Here is a 14,106-nt window from a genome sequence, read left to right as displayed (position 1 = left end):
CCGGCCTGTGCTCCAGTGCCTGCAGATCGCCTGGGACCTACACAGAGCTCCCAATCCGGCGGGAGCCAAGCACCCCAGACTCCGGATCTTTGCTCACACCAACGAGACCAGGAAAGGAGAGGAGGCTGGGAGTCCAGGGAAGCGGCGGTTCTTCCAGCAGCATCAGGTAAACAGGCCGGCTTCCCGGCCTCTGCTCCAGTACCTGCAGGTTGCCTGGGACCTGCACAGAGCTCCCAATCCCGGCGGGAGCCAAGCACACCAGACTCCGGATCTTCACTCACACCAACGAGACCGGGAAAGGAGAGGAGGCTGGGAGTCCAGGGAAGCGGCGGTTCTTCCAGCAGCATCAGGTAAACAGGCCAGCTTCCCAGCCTGTGCTCCAGTGCCTGCAGATCGCCTGGGACCTGCACAGAGCTCCCAATCCCGGCGGGAGCCAAGCACCCCAGACTCCGGATCTTTGCTCACACCAACGAGACCAGGAAAGGAGAGGAGGCTGGGAGTCCAGGGAAGCGGTGGTTCTTCCAGCAGCATCAGGTAAACAGGCCGGCTTCCCGGCCTGTGCTCCAGTACCTGCAGGTCGCCTGGGACCTGCACAGAGCTCCCAATCCCAGCGGGAGCCAAGCACCCAGACCCCAGGTCTTCTCTCCCACCAACGAGACCAGGAAACCAGAGGACCCAGGGAGACTAGGGGAGTAGCTGTTCTGGATCAAGTACAACAGGACCCAGCATAGGGTCCAGGGGACCAGGTAAGAGGATAAGTGCCCCAGATTCCTGTTCTTCTTCTCCACCCACGGGACCAGCATTCGGACAAGGAAAGAAGAACCACCAGATTATTGGACTTGCTAGCACCCACCAAAAGGGAACTCTGGTCCCCAGACCTGTAAGGGGCTCTTTCTGCACCCACTAGAAGAAGAGATGGGAAAGAGACAATACAAAAACAGAGTCAGCAACAGAAAAACAAATATGACACCGCCAGATTCTAGAGACTCCACACCAGCAAGACCCCAACATTCCAATGCGGACGAAGCAGAAGAGAACGACCGTAAAAGCACTTTCATGAAAATGATAGAGGCCCTAAAAGAGGATATTGGAAAATCCCTCAAAGAAATGGAAGAAAAAACAAACCAAAAAATGCAAGAATTGGAAGAAAAAACAAACCAAAAAAGGCAGAAAATGGAAGAAGAAATGAAGCAAAAAATGCAAGAAATGGAAGAAAAAACAAAGCAAAAAATGCAAGAATTGGAAGAAGAATCATACCAAAAAAGGCAGGAAATGGAAGAAGAAACAAAGCAAAAAATGCAAGAAATGGTAGAAAAAAACAAAGCAAAAAATGAAAAAAATGGAAGAAGAAACAAACCAAAAAAGGCAGGAAATGGAAGAAGAAACAAAGCACAAAATGCGAGAAATGGAACAAAAAGCAAACCAAAAAATGGAAGAAATGGAAGAAAGAACAAACCAAAAAATTCATAAAAGGCAACAAACGGACGAACAGATAAACAGAAAATTGCAAGAAGCAATGCAAACACTGCAAGGGTTGAAAACTGAAATAGAGTCATTAAAAAACACAATCTGAAGAAAGGCAGAAAATAGAAAAGCTGGACAAACAGTCAGGCACTACCAATACAAGCATTACCAACAGAATAGAAGAGATGGAAGAGAGAATCTCAAGTGTTGAAGATAAGCTAGGAGAAATGGATTTATCAACCAAAGAAAACCTTAAATCCAACAAATCCTTAACACAAAACATCCAGGAAATATGGGACACCATGAAAAGACCAAACCTAAGAATAATAGGTATAGAAGAAGGAGAAGAAATCCACCTCAAAGGGGCAGAAGGCATATTCAACAAAATCATAGAAGAAAACTTTCCCAACCTTAAGAAAGACATGCCAATGAAGGTACAAGAAGCCTACAGAACACCAAATAGAGTGGACCACAAAAAATCCCCTCGCCACATAATAATCAAGACCCCAAACATACAGAATAAAGAAAGAATATTAAGAGCAGCTAAGGAAAAAGGTCAAGTAACATATAAAGGCAGACCTATCAGAATTACACCTGATTTCTCCATGGAAACGCTGAAAGCCAGAAGGTCCTGGATAGATATTCTACCTACACTAAGAGACCATGGATGCCAGCCCAGACTCCTATACCCGGCAAAGCTCTCAATCACTATAGACGGAGAAAACAAGATATTCCATGACAAAACTAGATTCAAGAAATATGTGTCCACTAACCCAGCCCTACAGAAAATTTTGGAAGGAAAACTCCAACCCAAGGAAGCTAACTACAACCAGAAAAACATAAGCATTAGAGAATCCCTCTCTACCAACAGCCAAAAGAACAAAGGGGTGAAATTCCACACATAATTCCATGAACAACAACCATCGCAAATAGAAGAAGAATGAGCAATCATTGGTCATTAATATCCCTCAATATTAATGGCCTTAACTCACCCATAAAAAGACTGGCAGATTGGATTCGAAGACAGAACCCTTCCTTCTGCTGCATACAAGAAACACACCTCACCCTTAAGACAGACATTACCTGAAAGTTAAAGGTTGGGAAAAAATTTTTCAATCAAATGGACCAAAGAAACAAGCAGGGGTAGCAATCCTAATATCTAACAAACTAGACTTTAAAATAAAATCAATCAAAAGAGATGAAGGAGGTCATTACATACTCATCACAGGTGAAACCCACCAAGATGAAGTGTCTATCCTGAACATCTATGCCCCAAATACAAAGGCATCCACATTCGTTAAAGAAACATTATTAGAACTTAAATCTCATCTAAAGCCCCACACAGTTATAGTGGGAGATTTCAACACACCACTCTCACCACTAGACAGGAATACCAGACAGAAACTCAACAAAGAAGCAAAAGGTCTAATAGAAGTAATGACCCAACTGGGATTAACAGATATCTATAGAACATTTCATCCACATAAAAAAGAATATACCTTCTTCTCACCACCACATGGAACCTTCTCAAAAATCGACCACATACTTGGCAACATATCAAACCTCAGCAGCTACAAAAAAATTGGAATAACTCCATGCATCTTATCAGACCACCATGCTTTAAAATTAGAATTCAACAACAACACAAATTGCAGAAAACCTACAAACTCATGGAAATTGAATAATGCTCAACTGCACCATCCCTGGGTCAAAGAGGAAATAAAAAAAGAAATTAAAGACTTCCTCGAATTCAATGAGAATGAAGACACAACATACCCAAACCTATGGGACACTTTGAAAGCAGTGCTACGGGGGAAGTTCATAGCGCTAAGTGCTCACATGAAGACACAGGAGAACAGTTATACCAGAGAATTAACATCACAGCTGAAAGCTCTAGAACACAAAGAAGCAAACTCCCCCAGGAAGAGTAGATGCCAGGAAATAATCAAATTGAGGGCTGAAATCAATATAGTAGAAACCAGGAACACAATACAAAGAATCAATGCAACGAAGAGTTGGTTCTTCGAGAAAATCAACAAGATAGACAAACCTTTGTCCAAACTTACCAAACAGCAGAGAGTGAACACGCAAATTAACGAAATTAGAAATCAAAAGGGGGACATAACAACAGACTCTGAGGAAATCCAGAGAATCATTAGGTCATACTTTGAAAACCTGTACTCCACAAAATTCGAAAATTTAAAGGAAATGGATGACTTCCTGGACAGCTAAAAATTGCCAAAATTAAATCAAGAACAGATAAGCAATTTAAATAGACCTATAACCACTATGGAAATAGAAGCAGTCATCAAAAGTCTCCCAACCAAAAAAAGCCCAGGTCCAGATGGCCTCACTGCAGAATTCTACCAGAAATTCAAGGAACAGCTTATACCAATTCTTCTCAAAGTGTTCCTCACAATAGAAGCAGAAGGGTCTTTGCCAAACTCTTTCTATGAGGCCTCAATAACCTTGATCCCCAAGCCACACAAAGATACAACTAAGAAAGAGAACTTCAGACCAATATCCCTCATGAACATTGATGCAAAAGTACTCAATAAAATACTGGGAAACCTCATCCAAGGACACATCAAAACAACCATTCACCACGATCAAGTAGGTTTCATCCCAGGGATGCAAGGATGTTTCAACATACGAAAATCCATCAACGTAATCCACCATATAAACAAGCTGAAAAACAAAAATCACATGGTCATCTCACTAGATGCTGAAAAAGCCTTTGACAAAATCCAACACCCCTTCATGATAAAGGTCTTGGAGAGATCTGGGATAATAGGGACACACTTAAACATAATAAAAGCTATATACAGTAAACCAACAGCCAACATCAAACTAAATGGACAGAAACTCAACGCAATTCCTCTAAAATCAGGAACAAAACAAGGCTGTCCACTCTCTCCATACCTTTTCAACATGGTACTTGAAGTTCTAGCTATTGCCATACGACAACAACGGGGGATCAAGGGGATACAAATTGGGAAGGAAGAGGTCAAACTCTCACTGTTTGCAGATGATATGATAGTTTACATCAATGACCCAAAGAACTCTACCACGGAACTCTTACAGCTGATTAACACCTTCAGCAAAGTGGCAGGCTACAAGATCAACTCAAGAAAATCAGTAGCCCTACTATATACAGATGATAAAAGGGCTGAAAGAGAAATCAGAGAAACATCACCCTTTACAATTGCCACGAACAACATAAAATACCTTGGGGTAACACTAACCAAACAAGTGAAAGACCTGTATCGTAAGAACTTTGAATCATTAGAGAAAGAAATTAAAGAAGCCCTCAGAAAATGGAAAGATCTCCCATGCTCTTGGATAGGTAGGATCAATGTAGTAAAAATGGCAATCCTGCCAAAAGCAAAAGCAGATTCAATGCCATCCCCATTAAAATCCCAGCACAATTCTTCAGAGACCTTGAAAGAACAATAATCAATTTTGTATGGAAAAACAAAAGACCCAGGATAGCCAAAACAACCCTGTTCAACAAGGCAACGTCCGGAGGCATCACCATCCCTGACCTCAAGCTCTATTATAGAGCTATAGTCCTGAAAACAGCTTGGTATTGGCACAAAAATAGACAGGTAGACCAATGGAATCGAATTGAAAACCCGGGTATTAACCCACACACGTACGAACATCTGATCTTTGACAAAGAAGCTAAAAATATACAATGGAATAAAGAAAGCATCTTCAACAAATGGTGCTGGCACAATTGGAGACTGGCATGTAGAAGAATGCAGATCGATCCGTGTTTATCGCCATGCACAAAACTTAAGTCCAAATGGATCAAAGACCTCAACATAAATCCAGCCACACTGAACCTCTTAGAAGAGAAAGTGGGTTGTACCCTTGAACGAATTGGTACAGGAGACAGCTTCCTGAACATAACACCAGTAGCACAGACAGTGAGATCAACAATTAATAAATGGGACCTACTGAAACTGAGAAGCTTCTGTAAAGCAAAGGACACAGTCAGCACGACAAAAAGGCAGCCCACAGAATGGGAAAAAATATTCACTAATCCCACATCTGACAGAGGGTTGATCTCCAAAATTTACAAAGAACTCAAGAAGCAAGTCTCCAAAACAGCAAAGGACCCAATTAAAAAGTGGGCTGCAGAACTAAATAGAGAGTTTTCAATAGAGGAGTCTAAAATGGCTGAGAGGCACTTGGGAAAGTCTTCAACATCCTTAGCCATCCGGGAAATGCAAATCAAAACAACTCTCAAAATACCATCTCACTCCTGTCAGAATGGCTAAGATCAAAAACACCAATGACAATTTATGCTGGAGAGGATGTGGTGAAAGGGGGACACTCCTCCATTGCTGGTGGGAGTTCCAACTGGTTCAGCCACTTTGGAAATCAGTATGGAGATTCCTCAGAAAAATGGGAATAAACCTACCACAAGAACCAGCAACTCCACTCTTAGGCAAATATCCAAAAGATGCCCATTCATACAACAAAGATGTCTGTTCCACTATGTTCATAGCAGCTTTATTTGTAATAGCCAGAACTTGGAAGCAACCTAGATGTCCCTCACCTGAAGAGTGGATAGAGAAAATGTGGTACATCTACACAATGGAGTACTATTCAGCAGAAAAAAATAATGGAATCATGAGATTCGCAGGCAAATGGATGACACTAGAAGAAACCATCCTGAGTGAGGTAACCCAGTCACAAAAAGAGAAACATGGCATGTACTCTCTCATATATGGATTTTAGACATAGATCTGGGGAGTGCCAGCCTACAATCCTATGGCCAGAGATTCTGGGAAACAGAAACTTCATTTAGTGGCTGATCGAAGAAGAGGCAGACTCCCTTGGTTAAGTACTGAGCTGAACTCAAGAAAGCCAGTAACAAAGAGGGAGGACTGATGATCAAAGGCATTAAGACTGGGCTGGTTTAACCCCCAGAAGCAGCTGACCAGACTAAGGTTAAGTCTTGAATCCCAGGCGTCAGCCTGGGAATCCAGCATGGGACTGATCAAGACCCCCTGAATCTGGGTGTCAGTGAGGAGGCCTAGGTAATCTATTGAGCCTTGGGCAGCAGATCAGTACCCATCCCAAGTATACACACGGAAGTTGGACCCCCATAGAACATTGTGAGGTGCACTCACACCCTGAACTCTTGGGGAAAGTTCTAGGCCCTGCCCTATATGAAATGACAGACTATGCACACCCCCATGGAGGGCCTCACCCTCCCTGGGGAAATGAGGGGATAACGGGGGGGAGGGCTTGGGAGGAAGGGAGGGAAAGGGAGCGGGACCTGGAACTGACTTGTGAAGCAACTTTGTTTCTTATCTAAATTTAAACTGGAAAACAAAATTTAAAAAAAATTGTTTCACACTGAAAAAAAATTTACGCATATAGGTTTACAGGCAGCTTTGTTGTCAGTTGTCAAGAGGTTATGAATGTAGTTGATTAAACAGTGTTGTCATGTTAGTTGTGAATGAGTTACGCATATAGATTCACAAGCAGTATTGTATCGTTAGCTTTCAAGAAGTTTCTCACCACGTGTTGTATCATTTGTTTTCAAGAAGTTAAGCATATAGATTCCCACACATAGATTCTCAAACAGTGTTGTATCATTAGTTTTCAAGAAGTTACACATGTCGTTTCTCACATAGTGTTGTATTGTAAGGTTTCAATAAGTTCCACGTTTAGATTCTCAAAAAAAAAGAAGCAAAAGGGAAGCCTTAAAATTGTTTGCTATTTATTGTTTACTATAAAAAGCATTATGTGAAGTCATTTGGTACATTATTTTATGTAACTCTTGTTAAATAAGGAAAGGGGCTCAGAAAATTTAAGTAGCTTGTCTAAAGTCACCCAGATGTTGTTTGAACCCAGGTCAGTCTGACTATAAATTCCATGGACTAAACCATATGCTCTCCTGCCAAAAAAAAAGAAGACCCAGCAACTCCACTCTTAGGCATATATCCAAAAGATGCCCATTCATACAAAAAAGATGTCTGTTCCACTATGTTGATGGCAGCTTTATTTGTAATAGCCAGAACTTGGAAGCAACCTAGATGTCCCTCCCCCGAAGAGTGGATAGAGAAAATGTGGTACATCTACACAATGGAGTACTATTCAGCAGAAAAAAATAATGGAATCATGAGATTCGCAGGCAAATGGATGACACTAGAAGAAACCATCCTGAGTGAGGTAACCCAGTCACAAAAAGAGAAACATGGCATGTACTCTCTCATATATGGATTTTAGACATAGATCTGGGGAGTGCCAGCCTACAATCCTATGGCCAGAGAGTCTGGGAAACAGAAACTTCATTTAGTGGCTGATCAAAGAAGAGGCAGACTCCCTTGGTTAAGTACTGAGCTGAACTCAAGAAAGCCAGTAACAGAGAGGGATGACTGGTGATCAAAGGGATTAAGACTGGGCTGGTTTAACCCCCAGAAACAGCTGACTAGACAAAGGTTAACTCTTGAAACCCAGGCATCAGCCTGGGAATCCAGCATGGGACTGATCAATACCCCCTGAATTTGGGTGTCAGTGAGGAGGCCTAGGGAATCTATTGAGCCTTGGGCAGCAGATCAGTACCCATCCCAAGTATACACATGGTCTTTGGACTCCCATAGAACAATGTGAGGAGCACTCTCACCCTGAACTCTTGGGGAAGGGTCTAGGCCCTGCCCTATATGAAATGATAGACTCTGGACACCCCCATGGAGGGCCTCACCCTCCCTGGGGGAATGAGAGGATAATGGGGGGTTGGGGGAGGGCACGGGAAGAGGGGAGGAAATGGGAGAGGGACCTGGAACTGACTTGTGAAGCAACCTCGTTTCTTATCTAAATTTAAACTGGAAAAAAAATAAAATTAAATTAAAAAAAAGAAATAAGGACAAAAAAATTTGTGTGTTTTCTCATATCTATTATTTTATAATCAGAAAAATCTTTCTAAAAAAAAGAAAATCAGTAGCCATGCAGACGATAAAAGGGTTGAGAAAGAAATCAGAAAAACATCACCCTTTACAATTGCTACAAACAACATAAAATACCTTGGGGTAACTCTAACCAAACAAGTGAAAGACCTGTATATCAAGAACTTTGAGTCTTTAAAGAAAGAAATCAAAGAGGATACCAGAAAATGGAAGTATCCCCCATGCTCTTGGATAGGTAGGATCAACATAGTAAAAATGACAATCCTGCCAAAAGCAATCTACAGACTCAATGCAATCCCCATAAAAATCCCAGCAAAATTCTTTAGAGACCTTGAAAGAACAATTCTCAACTTTTTATGGAAAAACAAAAAACCCAGGATAGCCAAGACAACCCTCCTCAACAAAGCCACCACTGGAGGCATCACCATCCCTGACTTCAAGCTCTATTATCGATCTATAGTCCTGAAAACAGCTTGGTATTGGCACAAAAATAGACAGGTAGACCAATGGAATCAAATTGAAAACCCTGAAATCAATCCACAAACCTATGAACACCTGATTTTCAACAAAGAATCTAAACTTATACAATGGAAAGAGGATACCCTCTTCAATAAATGGTGCTGGCATAACTGGATATTGACATGTAGAAGATCCATGTCTATCACAATGCACAAAACTTAAGTCTAAGCAGATCAAAGACCTCAACATAAATCTGTTAGAAGAGAAAGTGGAAGGTACCCTTGAACATACTAGTACAGGAGACTGTTTCCTAAACATAACACCAGTAGCACAAACACTGAGATTGGCAATTAATAAATGGGACCTCCTGAAACTGAGAAGCTTTTGTAAGGCAAAGAACACAGTCAGCAAGACCAAAAGGAGATTGGAAAAAATATTCACTCACCCCACATCTGACAGAGGGCTGATCTCTAAAATTTACAAAGAACTTAATTAAGCAAGTCTCCAAAACACCAAAGGATCTAATTAAAAAGTGGGGCGACTGAAACAAATACAGAATTCTCAATAGAGCAGTATAAAATGGCAGAGATACACTTGAGAAAGTGCTCAACATCATTAACCATTAGGGAAAAGCAAATCAAACCAATTCTGAGGTACCATCTTACTCCTGTCAGAATGGCTAAAATAAAAAACACCAATGACAGTTTGTGCTGGAGATGATGTGGAGAGAGGGGAACACTCCTCCACTGCTGGTGGGAGTGCCAACTCGCACAGCCACTATGGAAATCAGTATGGAGATTCCCCAGGAAAATGGGACTCAGACTACCACACGACCCAGGAATTCCACTCTTAGGCATATATCCAAAAGATACCCATTCACACAACAAGGATGCCTGTTCCACTATGTTAATAGCACCATTGTATGTAATAGCTAGATCCTCAGGGCAACCTAGATGCCCCACAACTGAAAAGTGGATAGAGAAAATGTGGTAAATTTACGCAATGGAGTACTTCTCAGTGGAAAAAACAATGGAATGTTGACATTTGCAGGCAAATGGATGGCACTAGAGGAATCCATCCTTTGTGAGGTAACCCAGACAAACATGGTATGTACTCACTCATATATGGATTTTGGATATGGATCAGGGGAGTGTCAGCCTACAATCCCAGTGCCAGTGAGTCTGGGAAACAGGGAGGTTCCCAAGAGAGATGCATGATACCCCAGAGAAGTGGAATGAGGAAAGACCTCCTGAGCAGATATGGAACATCGTGGGAGGGGAGAGAGAACCAGGAAAAAGAGAGGGGGAGAAGAGGAGGGGATAAGAAGGCATGGGGGAGCAGGAAGGTTGAGTTGAGGTAATAATAGAGGAGATCAGAATGAGAGATACCATAATAGATCGAGTCATTATAGGCTTTAGGAGAGAGCTGACTCTAGTGAGATCTCCAGAGATCTACAAGGATAATACCAACTGGCAAACTAATCATAGTAGAGAGATTACATTAACAGCCCCTCCTTGATGATAAGGTTGATGACTACCTTATATGCCATCCTATAACCTTCATCCAGTGACTGAGGGAAGCAGAGACAGACACCCACAGCTAAACACTGAACTGAACTCCTGCAACCTAGTGACAGAGATGGAGGAGTGATGAGCAAAGGGGTCAAGACCATAATGGTGAAACCCAGAAAGACAGATCACCGGATAAGTGGGAGCTCTTGAATCTCAGACTGACACCTGAGAGGCCAACAGGGGACTGATCCATACTCCATGAATGTAGTATCAGTGAGGAGGCCACAAAAATCACTGGGGACTTGGGTAGTAGATCAGTGTTTACCATGGTGTATGAATGATCTTTGGCAGCCCATTCCAAATAAAGGGATGCTCTCTCAGCCTGGACAAAAGGGGAAGGACCTAGGTCCTGCCCTGGGTGAAATGACAGGCCTTACCCTGTCTGGGGAATGATGTGGGGATTGGGTGGGGTGCTGGGGGACTGGTGGAGGGACAAGGGAGGAAGGGTGGGAGAGGGAGCTGGCATTGACATGTGAAGCATTCATATTTCTAATCAAAAATATATATATTGAGGAAAAAGTCACACCCCCTCTGAGACATAAGGCACAGACTTTGTAAGATCTTACCTGTTTTCAGGCCCTGAGAAAAGCATGTCTAGTATCCTCGCTATTTCCAGAGAACTGCTAATTGTGTCTGTATGGGTTTATAAGCTGGACACCTTGTGGGATCAGAAAGAACCTTTTGAAGAATAAAGAGACATGAGTAGAATGTATCTATGAGCTGATTCATTCACTCTCAGATCCCTTTAGCGAGCCCCCATGCTTGCTGTTTAGCATACTGCCTTGAAGCAAAGTTGAGGCTGGTACTTGGAGGGAAATTGAGGCTGGTCCTTGGAGGTCTGCATACTCCTCAAAAACATGTTTCAAGGGATCTGACTCTTTTTATCTCCATAGCACCAGGCAAGCAGCAGTGCACAAACACATATCCAAAACAAGCATTCATAAACATAAAATAATATATATATTTTAAAAATGATTAATGCATCTACTTCTACACTCCACTGGAGACATAGAGCAAAGATGCTCTGTCCCCTTGGTGTCCCACATCGGCTCAATCCCTCCACACATAATTGGCTTTCTGATTCCAAGCAACATCCAAAGTTACATCTGGCAGTTTCCAAATGGCAGCTCTCTAAGTCATCCACTATTTTTCTTGAGATTATATTTTGAGAAATGTAAGGTTACTAAATCAATCCATAAGAGACAAGACAGCCAAGTTTGAAGAGGGCAGGAGAAATCCTTGGCTTCACATCAATAATTGAGGAAACATTTCACAGAGAGTGAGGGAAGAAGGAGGAGATCACAGTTTAAAACAACTAAACTCAGAAACTATATAAGTACAAAGCAGCTGGGGAGTGGAGTGCAGCCACCACCAGGAAAGACTCAGTCCTGACAGAGAGACAATTCTATTCCATCCAAAATGAGGCTGCTGCTGCTTCTGGTTGTGCTGGGTTTGGAGCTAACCCTAGTCTGTGTTCATACAGAAGGAAAAACTAGTCTCATTGGAAAGAACTTTAATCCAGAAAAGGTAGTCTCATGGGGATTGGGGACGTCTGACCCAGAGGATGCTCCTGGGAACTCTGAAGCCAAGTGGGACCTTTGAGGGGAGGATTGTGGCTCCTCACTCTGTGAGACAAATAGAGGCTTCAGACTGTAAAGCAAAACCAGCCCTATGCTATCCATATCTAACAATGCCTGCAGTCCCTCACTCCCACTGAGAGACAGAGACAGGATCTTAAGTATTGTGCCAACAGATGTGAGTGAGATCTAATCCTGTATTTGCTAATGCCCAGGCCCATGTGTCAGAGTTCTAGTAGAAACATGTCCATGAAATGTCCCTGCCCTTCCTCTCTTAATAATTCACTTATCTATTACAGATTCAGGGAAAATGGTGTACCATTCTTGTGGCCTCTGACAAAAGAGAAAAGATAGAGGAACATGGAAGCATGAGAATTTTTGTGGAGTACATTCATCTCTTCAGGAACTCTTCCTTAGCTTTTAAATTCCATACCATGTAAGTGAGGTGTTCTTAGCTGAAAAAGAAGAAATGGAGGCCTGTCATGGTCTCAGGCCTTCACACACACACACACACACACACACACACACACACAGAGAGAGAGAGAGAGAGAGAGAGAGAGAGAGAGAGAGAGAGAGAGAGAGAGAGAATAACCAAGATTTCAAAGTCAGAGAATAGCATTGGTGACAGGAACAAATTTACTGGGGATTTAATAAGCAGTCAGAGACATTTCTGAAACCATAATGAATGAGATGCATAACACAGCTTAAAAGTAGATTATCATGAGTTAAATGTTTCTGACTAGTTGTAAGCCAAGAAAATCCACCCCTACAACTGCATTAAAGAGGATATTAATTCTCCTCTGTACATTAGGCAACATTTGCATAGCGCTAATTTGATGCAGATGGTGGACATCTGGGTGATAATCTGCACAAGTGAGTGACAATGGGAAGTAGTCACAGTTGTGACAGTGATTTGAAGTTATTGTCATTCTTTTTCTAAAAGATAAGCAAATATGTGATTACTAAAGTATCAAGTATAAGTGAAATAACACAAATGAATGACTTTGATCATTTTACAAAAACATTTGAAAGCTAAGTGGAATTAGAAATGGGAGAATTGGGGAGAACAGAGGCTAAGGGGGCCAGCCAGAGCAGTACCAGTAAGCACCACCTGATTCTATTTCACAGTGTCAATAAAGAGTGTACAGAGCTGTATTTAGTACGTGACAAAACAGAAGAGGCTGGTGTATATGATGTCAAATGTAAGTATACAAAAAGTCTACATAAGGAACTTATAAAAACACTAATATCTCTATTGTGGGTGTGTGTGTCTGTGTGAGCACATTTGCCTTATTGTTGGGAATTGAAATCAAGGTCTTATACATACTAGTCGAACTCTCTACAACTGAACAACACCTCAACCCTCTTCAGACTCTCAGTTGGTTGCTGATCATTGTTTATTTAGCTAATGCAACAGAGGTCATCTAATAACTAGCATCCCATTCTTGGGCAGGTGGAACAAGTAAGGTAAGATGGTTTCTTGTCTCCTGCCTTCTGTCTGATTCTGCCCCAGTGGATGCCACCAGTTCACATCACTCAGGATGCAGCAGCCGGTACATAATACAGTGAGCTTATGACAGGCAGATAGAGATCAATGGAAGCTGCTGATTGAAGTAGACAGGCTTTGGAGAGGAGAGTGGCTGCTGTGTCTAATTGTTCACTAGAGGTTACTTCAAGATGTCCAAAGAGGTATGGATAGAAAGCACCAGACATTTTCACCAATCTCTATTAGAATATGCATTTTGAGTTTTACCTGTGATATAGAATAGGTAAAAGGTTTCAATAATTTCCTGTGGACCAAAGAATATCTGAGTTGTGTTCCATTTCTTCCACAGATGATGGATATAAGTGATTTACAATACTTGATACAGACTATGATGATTATATTATAATTCATCTCAGAAATATCAAGAATGGGGAAACATTCCAAATGATGAAGCTCTACGGTAGAGTATTTTCCCACAGACACTGGTCATGGGATGGGAGAAGAAGAGAAGAAAGAAACCCTAGGTTTAACATGGTTTTTCCAGCCTGGCCCCAAACTCCCTCTTTTTTCCTTATCTACTGCAGACAAATGGTCACCTCTGTCATCCCTCAGGCACAGTGGTG

The 14,106-nt window shown here is 41.9% G+C and overlaps 1 pseudogene; it reads left to right on the top strand.

Moving 5' to 3' along the window:
- Positions 1-11,839: 11,839 nt before the first annotated feature.
- Positions 11,840-14,106, top strand: part of LOC121134186 — a 45,666-nt pseudogene continuing 43,399 nt past the window's right edge.

Source organism: Mesocricetus auratus, unplaced genomic scaffold (assembly GCF_017639785.1).
Source record: "Mesocricetus auratus isolate SY011 unplaced genomic scaffold, BCM_Maur_2.0 Super-Scaffold_4256, whole genome shotgun sequence".
Classification (NCBI taxonomy): domain Eukaryota; kingdom Metazoa; phylum Chordata; class Mammalia; order Rodentia; family Cricetidae; genus Mesocricetus; species Mesocricetus auratus.
Note: the sequence above shows the minus strand (reverse complement) of the source record. Positions and strands in the feature narration are given on the sequence as shown.